Below are 9,828 nucleotides of genomic sequence, written 5' to 3' on the forward strand. Positions count from 1 at the left end.
ATGTAACTTCATTCCACTTCTGGTGACTAATAGTTTCTATTACTAGCTGTTTCTTATTGGCCCCTTATTTCTTCCTTGATGTAGTTATTCAGTTCTGTCTGAAACATCTTTCCCTACCATAAACAAAGCTCTTTTGAGAAGGTGAGGGATGGGAACAGCACATACCACCTTCAGCTTTGCCTCTTCCACAGTCTGAATTCTCAGCTCTGGCTGCCTTTTGTTGACTAAGGTAACGAGCTAAAGACCTACTTCACTTTTAATGTAGCTTTTTAATGCAAGTTTTAGTTGTCCCAGGCAAGAGGTGCTGCCTCCTGCCCCAGTCCAGGCTGCCACTCCATCCCTCAGCAGCTCAGCTCTGGGAGCCTCATGTCTGGTTTCAGTTGCAGTGCCCCAAATCCAATCAGTTGCAGGAGATCTAATTAGTTTGCACAAGATGACTGCATGATGTGGTTATGTCTTTTTCCTGGTCCCAGGCTGATTAGACCACATGTGGGTTTTGTTGTCTCTGAGTTCAGGGCACTCTCTGCACCAGCCCTTAATAAACAGAAGTATTTAAGGATTAAGTGCTGCTGTTTGAATTCCTGTCAGTATTTCATTTTTATTGTAAGTCTGTCTAACAAATGGAAGCAGCCAAGAATTTGTCTGAGGGATCTGTGCAGATCCATCCAGTGCAGCCTGCAACCATAGCAGAAACCCAGCCTTGACAGCGAGACACGAATGCTTGAATCAGAATAGGAAGTCTGTGGGGAAGGATCAGTAAAATATTGATTTAATTAGTACTGCTAATTTCTTAAACAAGCACGCAAACTTTTTAATGAAAAAGTGCATGGCTTTTCAGACTGCTCTTGGTATATTCTGAATCAGACCAAGCTACTGGCATTCCCAGCATTGTAATTTATCTGCAGGACACGTGGTTTCAAAGCAGACAAGGTGTTGGGTGCTACAGAAAAAGAGTAGCCTGAAAGTGAGCTTTGTGAAATCAAAAAATCTAAAATTTTCACCAAGTCAATTAGTTATAAGTTATGAAGAGTGTTTTCAAGAAATGCTTGACTGTATTTAGTGATGCTGTGATTATTGACAGCCTTGGTAATGCAATTAGGCAGTCAGTGAAGCACTGAAATTGAACAATCAAGCGAAGTCACATTAAAAAAACCAGAATAAACAGCCTGGGTTTTACCTATGGTGTATTCTGTGGGTTGTGGTAATGCTAAGCAGATATGGGTCATTATTGGAGAGCTGAAGGAATAATGGTCCAGCTTTAAATTTGCAGGTTAGCTCAGTGATGACAGTGAAACCAATAGGAGCTCTTAAGCCCTGCTTAAGCCAAAAGGGAACGTGAAATCCTGACAGGGGTAAAAATGGGACTGTATTGGAGTTGATTAACAGGTGTAGCTTTGTCCTGCCCTGGTTTGGTAGTTTAGATAGTTCACATATTTTTGTCATACTGACATTTAGTAGACAGTAACCAGGTTCCTTGCATTCAAAATTAATATATGATTTTTGAGAGTTGATTGTAATGTGAACCAAAAAATTTCTGTGGGAAATAAACATAGCTCAGGATACATTTATTTTTGAATTTGAAGGAATACACCCTTCCTTTTCCCTTTATTCTCTTTTAAAATTATTGTTGTCAATTCTTCAGCTATACCCATGCATTAATCAGAGTATGCAAAGAATTCACTATTTTACAGGAATATGGAGACTATGTGAAACGTAGTCCATCAGTTTTTACTGTTACATAATACAGATGTACTCCAGCTACTATGGGTTTTTTTGGTTTTTTTTTGCTAGTGTTCTTGATTTGCCAATGTTTTTGTTGGTTATTTTGTGAATAAGAAAAAGGATATTGTCATCTGAAAAAATCCACTCATTTTATTTACAGTCTACCACATCAGACAAAATGCTTTCCATCCGGAAATGACCCAACATAATTGGAAACTGAGAAAGCTTTATTTTTTTTTCCCCAGGAAATAAAAGCTTGGCATTTTTTAGTGCTGTATCTTTAAAAGCAATTTGCTCTGTCTGCATAGTTGTGTTCTTCAGTTTGGGTACAACTGATGTGTTGTCATTCATTTTTCAAAGTTTGTAAATATCAAGCAGTCTCCTTGAAGTATCTGGCTTGTGGAGAGAGATATTTATCACCTGACATGACACATGAAAAACCCCATGGAAGTGTATTGACTGGGGCTGCTTTGCAGAGTAGCTTGCTGGCTCTTCCATCAAAAGGGTAGCAAGGAGATGTTATCAAGTTCTTCTGTGGAATAACTCATTAATAAAACGTGTTTAAAATGCAATGAGCCCTTCAATGTCTTCCTAGAGGAACAACTGCAACCATTTGGGAGAGGGGTGTGACAATATTATTGTTGTTCTAAGGTATGTTGCTTGCTAAGGATGTTGACAATTCTGATTTATTTCTGTTCTCTGGAGCATCTTCCCTGAGCCAGCAAGACAAGCAGGTGAGATTCTGGTTTCCTGCAGGATGAGCTATTACTTTAAAACATTTTGATTCTTTGTCACTTGTCACCCACACACTGCATTCTGCAGATGTATGGGAACAAACTAGGGAGGAATTAGGCAATCTTTCATCATTTACAAGCAATGTGATGCTGCTCTGCTGTAAGTGCTGGCAGAGAACTGACAGCTTGGAATTGAAGCCCGACCCAGGGAGACCTCAGCGCTCTCTCCACTGTTATTAAAACAGGAATATCAAATGCAGTCCTTGATTTCCTGACCTTGAGGGGCTTGGGGATGCTGGGCTTAGCCCAAGAGTGATGGGACAGCAGCTGGTGATGTCTCAGGCTGCTGCAGAAGTGATGATCCAGAGGTGCAGTGCCGAGGATGCTCCTCATGTATGGGCACAGCCTGAATGCTCAGTGCAGAGTTGCTGGGTGCCTCAGAGTGCAAAATCAGCATTTCTGGGTGAGAAATACCTAAGGAGGTGTTGTCCTTGACTGAGTTATTTAGGAGGGCCTGTTGTCTTAGTGAGAGGGCAGACTTTTCCTTGTTTTTGTTTTCCCTGTTCTATGACTATTGTTTTTTAGTCTTAGCCCAAAGGGAAGTCTGGAGCTAAAGGTAGCTCCTAAGTATTGAAGAAGTGTTTTTTTCCCATTCCACGTTACTGTAATTTCCTTCTGCTGAAGCCAGTGGGGATTTCTTGGAGTTATTCTCATGCTTAGCACCTTTCCCATGTGTCCTATACCATCTCTATCTTCTAAGTAAGAAAAAGAAAAACAATCTATGTTTCTCAGAATGTTTTACTGCCCATTTTCTTTCTTTTAATGCTCCCACTTTAAACCTTTATTGGCTGAGCAGTATGACCTTAGTTTTTTAGTGAATTTAAACGACCTGATCCCATTAAATTTTGTGATGGTAATTTGAATTTTTATTTTACAGTGTAGATAATCTAAATGTTAAAGGTGGTGTGGGTTTTTTTTTAAAGTAGGAATGTAAAATGAGTCAAACAGAAGGGTTTTCCTTAAGAATAAGGTCTGCCTAAGTGCAAACCACATAAATATATAAATGCAAGACTGAAATCCATTATAGAGGATGTCAAAGTGATTAAAGTAATCTTGAAGTTATTAGCAAAATCGGTCTTACACATATGATATTTTAATTCTAATTTGACCTATTTAAGTCTTGCATTATAAAAGGTTACACAATGCAAAAATAGGCAAGATATATCTGCTTATTTCCTTCTGTCTTTAAACTTTCCTTTTTCAGCAAAAATATAAGATAAAGAAATAAGGCAATTCAGATGCTCACTCAGTGTTTTGTTGGTTTTTGCAAAGCACAGAGGATAGACACCCTCTTCTGTTGGTATCAGAAACTGTTGGGTGTTTCTGGTGCAGCAGAGCAAGCACTAAAATTAGAGTAGAATTCTGAAAAACATTGCAAGTTTTGTCCTGGTGGATGATGTGTAAACTGCTGTCACTGCTAACATCAGCTACTCTGTAAAACTGGAATTGTTGCCTCCAAGAGTACTTTCCCCTGTTTCTGTTCACATTTTCTTTTTGAATTCCTGATGATGAAAGGCCTTAGAGACATGCATGAAGTATTCAATTTTTGGAACATATCTCCAAGCCATAGGAAAAAAAGCAAAGTATTGAATAAAACAAAGCAGTTGGAGATTTTTATATCAATGTATAGGAAAAAGAATGTGGGCATGTGACAGGGAGAGGGGATTAATAATATCTTGTTTCTTCTACCCTTGTGTATTCTGTTCTCTGTTAAAAATTCCCCTGATTTTTAGCAGGGAAGGTGTGGAGCAAGACCCTGAAGGTGCCTCTCACAGACACAATGCCCAAAAATCACTGAAGTGTCATACTGGGTGCTGTTCTACCAGCAGCTTTGGGAGGAGCTGGATCATAAAGCATCCTATTTTAAAATATAAGGTACTTAGATTCTCGATGGACAGCAATATTATAGATAAATGGGAATTTTTCCCTGGCATAAATTTTAATTTCTGAATGTGCTGGGATACTACAAAGGAGAGCTTTCACATCTGGAAATGCCATGACATTTAACTGCATGGGGTTGGGAAGGTGAACAAGTAAAGGGGACTTAATGTTTTGGGAAATGGGGAATAAATATTTGTGTAGATTTTCAGTAACTTTTCTGGGTATTTTTTTAGTATTAAAATTATTTCGCTGGGTTTTCATCAGGACTGTGAAATTTCATAATGTTATTGAATAGAATATTTCACAATAAGGAATTATTCCCTTTGTTGACCAATGCATTAATATAAAACCATCACAGGGAAGCTGCCCACTGCTGGAACTACTCCCATTATCTCCATAAAAATGGTGCATAATGGTCCCTTCATATCAGGATTCAAAACACTGAATAAACTATGAGAATAGAATTCAAATAGATAGGGTTTTTTTTGTCAGTGTAGGAGAAAAGGAGGATACCCAGAAAACATTCTCAGGGAAAGTGATAAGGATGACAGCTATTATTACAAGTGCAATTGAATTTGCATCAGTATAGTTTGATGCTGGATTTTCCCCTCCCCTGACTTTGACAGGAGAAGAAGCTGGGAAGTGCTCAGCACTGTACTAAAGATGCCTGGCAAAGCAACAAAAGCTAACAGTTTTACTGGATACAAAACTGCTCCAGCCACAGTGGTTTTAACTCTTTGTGGTCTATGCTGAGCATTCAACCCACTTTGTGAAATGGAAGACATGGAAATACTTGGGTAAAATGGTTATTTTCTCAGTACCAACACTACAGAGCCAGAGAGACTGAAGCCTTTTGGAAAAAAAACCTGGCTTCCTCAGAAAGGATGGATGCTGAAAAAGGTGCTCTGGACTGCTGCTCTGGAGCAGCGGTGGTGTAGGCACAGAGTTTGGGGTGACTGGGAGCAGGGCTGTGGTGTAGGCACAGAGTTTGGGCTGATTGGGAGCAGGGCTGTGGTGTAGGCACAGAGTTTGGGGTGATTGGGAGTGGTGCTCATCCCCAAAGAGCTACAGCTGTGAAAAGCAGGTGATTGATATTGAAGGTAACGAGCCATGGCGCGCCCAGGGGCACTGAGCAACCACCAAAGGGAGCAGAGGGCACACAGGTGCAGTGCATCAGCGTGAGGGGATAAAAGGCTGGGCTGAAGAACAAGAAGGGCAGATGCTTGCAGCCTCTGAAGTAACGTGATGTTGCTCTGTGTGGGCTGATGCCTTCTGGAATTGGACAGTGTTACTCTGCATCCTGGCCATCTCAACTCTGTTAAGGTGGGACTCAGATTTAGTTAAATTTTCAGAGCTCTGTGTGGGAGGCCCTGTTGTGCTGGGGCTCTGTTGTGCTCTCTGTCCTTGGTTTTATTGACTCGGCTCCTGTGCCTCTCCTCTGCTTTAGCTGCTGCTTAGAGAACTCACTCCAAAGTGCCCTGTAGGTCTTGGCTGGCACACTCAAATGTGGGAGCTGAGGCTGGGAATTGAGTCCTTGGCTCTTCTTAACTGCTTTGTGACTGTAAGGCTATTCAAAGCCAGGTTCAATATATCCTTATAAGATGTGGAAATGTCAGGTTCTTTGGCCTTGTTTTTCCTTGTGTGAAAAAAGAGTGAAAGATGCCTGGAGGTCCCAGATGTTGGTGTAGCTCTGTTGATGGCAAATTTGCAGGGATGGGAAGAAGCCAAAATTTTACTTAACTTCTGTGGTAATGGTGCAGTAACTTTGAGTGTCTGTGTTGGCTGGACCTTCTCTCCATGTGGAACCACACCAAATGGAAATTTTATTTCTCCACTTTTACTGTATTAGAGGAGGAAGCAGTCATCTTTTGGGTACAGTTCATGCTGTGTGGCATCTACCACTTTGTTTCCTGCAGCCTGTATGGGTTTGTTTCTTCAGTCAAAATTCATGGAAGGCTGTCCTCATACAATGCATAAAACTTCCCAAAATTTCAGCCATAATTCTCATTTTCTAACAAAGTTCTTGAAGGACCTATCTAAACTTAATCTGCGGTTGGCTTGTCATTCTTTAATCATAAAATAAAAAACTGCTTTCACTGCTGCAAAAATTACCTGTTGTATATAGTGATATAAGAAAATAGCTCAAGACAGAATAAATACTAGTTTCAGTCATCTTTCCTACATATATGATTGCTAAAGTTCAAAAATTTTTAAAGTAGGTATGTGCATCTATCCCCAGACAATTAATTGATTTAACAATTTTGTTGCTGAAATATCTTGAGTTTACAGCATGCAATAATTATGTTTGAGTCTCTAGGTAAATGTTTTTATGGTAATGTGGGAAAATTTGGTTATCAGATAGAAGATCAGAAGACTTCTGCTGACATAGAAGAAAGTCACTGACTGTTGGCAATGTCTTGGAGTAGAAAATGGGGAGAAAGATAAATACTAGAGGAAAATAGAAATTGAGAAAATACCCACGAATAACGTAGTTTCTGAAATTTCCTGAAAAGTTCTTGCAAGTGAAGAAGAAGGTTGTGCGATGCACCGAGTTACTCCTGATTTTATTTTTCCATTTCTGAGTCTATCGGCACAGGCAGGACTCTGTCAGAATAACAAGAGGGCAAGAGGTGCAAGTAATTTCACATCCAGAAATTGAGGAGATGCTTTGTCTCGCCTGTATGCTGGTGTCAAGTGAGATTACCCTGCTCCTAGACCATTCCTGAGAGATGGCTTTCTTCTCCAATTTAGAGAGCTAATAGAAGGGATTATTCCATAACCTCTGAGGAACCCTTTCCAGAGTATGTCAGTGGATGCAGAGGGGTACACAGCACACGTTTGCACCACTGTAAGGGCCTAACTGTTATTTTCTGGTGTTCTCTGAATTAAGAAGTTGCAGGCTTTTGGATATTCCCCTCTTCCCTCTTATCTTACACACTTGATGTGTGTCATTGTCTCATATTCCTTGTTGGCAGTAACAAAGTTGCCATGGGAATATTGACTTGAAAAAAAAATTAGCACTTGCCTTTGATAGAAATATCTGGATGTTAACATTTCTGTGCTTATCTTATGCTATGAAATTTAAATGTCTACAGTAATTAATTCAATTATCAGTTAAAAAAAATGTGATTGCTGCTATTAGAGCTCAGCGTTGCATTTCTCTGGCTAGGAAATGCTTCAGGGGAGTTAATTGGTTGAATGTTATACAGTCTGATCCCTTAACCTGACATTGGTTAAGAATGGCATCAGTGGAGAAAATTTGGTATATGCATCTCCAAGGAAAGCATTGAGGTTTTTCTCTGTATCATCTTAGCCTGACTGAAGTTTTACTTTAGCCAGAGACTTTACATCTGCAGCAGCACCACCTTAGTTGTAAATGGCTTCCCCCAAAATACTCCATGCCTTTTCATCTTTTTGCATTGTACCAGTCCTTGTTTTCTTCCTGGATTTAATGACAAGGCTCATTTATAGAAGACAGAAATGAAATGGCAGCATCTGTCTCCTCCCAGGTTCGTGGAACATTTGTCCTGGCAGAGCTGGAGTTGCTGCAGAGCAGTCGCTTGTTTGGGCTGCTGAAGGCTGCCCAGACCACCATGGCAATCTGCACTCTTCATTTTCTGTGTCACACTCATTAAAGGTCTAATAGAAAAAGAGAAATTAATCACTTTGAAGATGAGAGAGCAAAAAAACCTTGGGCCTTAAAAGAGCACAGTGATAAACTGTGACATTGCTGCATGGAAAACTCTAGAGAAAGGGGCAGAAGTAGGGGAAATATTTAGTTCTTGAGTCTGATTGAAATCAGAGCTGTTGGAAAACACCATATCTTTTAAGGAATGGGTGAAATCTGGGAAACATTCAGGGAGCAGCAGCATTTTGTTCTGTTGAACTCTTTCTTAAATCTGGACTGGTGTCTGTGATAGGTCTCCATTTCATTTTCTGATCCCCAAACTTCACTAAAAAAGAATTGTTTAAAACAAGCCATTTATATTTAAAAAACCCCACAACTGTGGAGCATATATGCTGCTGAGGGCTGAAGAAATCTTTCAGACACCTTTGGGAGTAGTTTTCCCACTTCAGTCCACAAATACAATTTCTTTCTGCTTGCATGGCTTGCTCCGAAAGCCTGGGCTACAGGATCTCAAGCAGAAAACCTCAGTGGTGTGGGCTAGCACTGGGCTGTGACCAGAACTGAGCCTAAATTGCTTTAATTAAAGGCTACTCCAGAGTAAGCTGCCATTAGTATCCATTACTGCGAGATTAAAGTCCGTTTATTAGGTTGTTATTGATGGAACGAAGCCGAGTGATCGGGAGCGATTCAGAGCTGAAATAACTGCCAGGCAAAGAGCGAAACCATTTACTGGTAATGCCAGAAAACGTATGGATTGGAATACTGAGATCATTCCACTTTAACTAGAACTGGGCAGCAAAGGGCTATTGCAAGGCTCAGACATTTAATCTGATGCAGTCTCACAGCCCCTGGGGATGGACAGCTGCTCTTGTGAGGTCAGCTGTGGCCGTGGGATGCTCCAAAATCTCACCAGCTCTGCTGGAGCATTGGGGATCGTTTCTGGATCAGCCATGGCACGCACTTTCCAAGCCACTTCCTTTGCACCAAAATCATTTCCTTGGTCGTGGCGGAGGATGAGGTGGAGCCCTGCAAGTTGCTGAAGCAAATGCCAAAACTTTAGAACACAAGTGCCAGCTGGAGCCCTGAGCTGGCTCTGTGGGGCTGCGGGAGATGCTTTTCCTCAGATGGAAGATGCCATAGGACACAAAGGAATGCCAGGAGAATGAGAACTGGGCTTGGTGCCAGCATCACCCAGGCCAGAAGAACAACTTTAATTGGCCTGTCATCCGGTCTGTTCCCTGCTCCTGTTTCCCCCGTGCCATCTGAGGAGATGGAAAATTAGAAACCAGCCTATCCTTTTTTCTTTAATTGTTCTCCCTTATTCTTCAGAGAGGCCTCTCCTGGTCGAACTGCAGGTGATCCATAATTAAAATGTCATATTCCACACAATTTTTTAAGCCATCTGGCTATGTCTCCAGAGAGAGTGGAGAAAGGTGGGGCTGGGGGTGGGGGATGAGTGGATATGTTGCATTTAAGGGCTGTTTTCTGCCTGAGCCTAAATTGGGCCATTTGTTACCTCTGGTGATGCAGGGATGCTGTGTGCTTACAAAGATTTCTGAGAAGCCTTTGCTGGTTCTGACTGTACTGTGCTGACTTTGGTTAGCAGGCCTTCTGGTATGCTTTAGAAAGATAAAATGAAAAAAAAAAAAGCCCACCCCAAGAAGTATACTTCCTTTTTACTGTTCATGGTGATTAATGTGAGTGGCTTTTCACAATCCATTTCCAATTAATTTTAGTGAAGGGAGCTCTGCTGGCCTGTGTATGAGCTAAACTTCATATTAGAAGATTATTGAAGGGATTGCA

This window comes from Passer montanus, unplaced genomic scaffold (assembly GCF_014805655.1).
Source record: "Passer montanus isolate IOZ18808 unplaced genomic scaffold, ASM1480565v1 scaffold66, whole genome shotgun sequence".
Taxonomy (NCBI): Eukaryota; Metazoa; Chordata; class Aves; order Passeriformes; family Passeridae; genus Passer; species Passer montanus.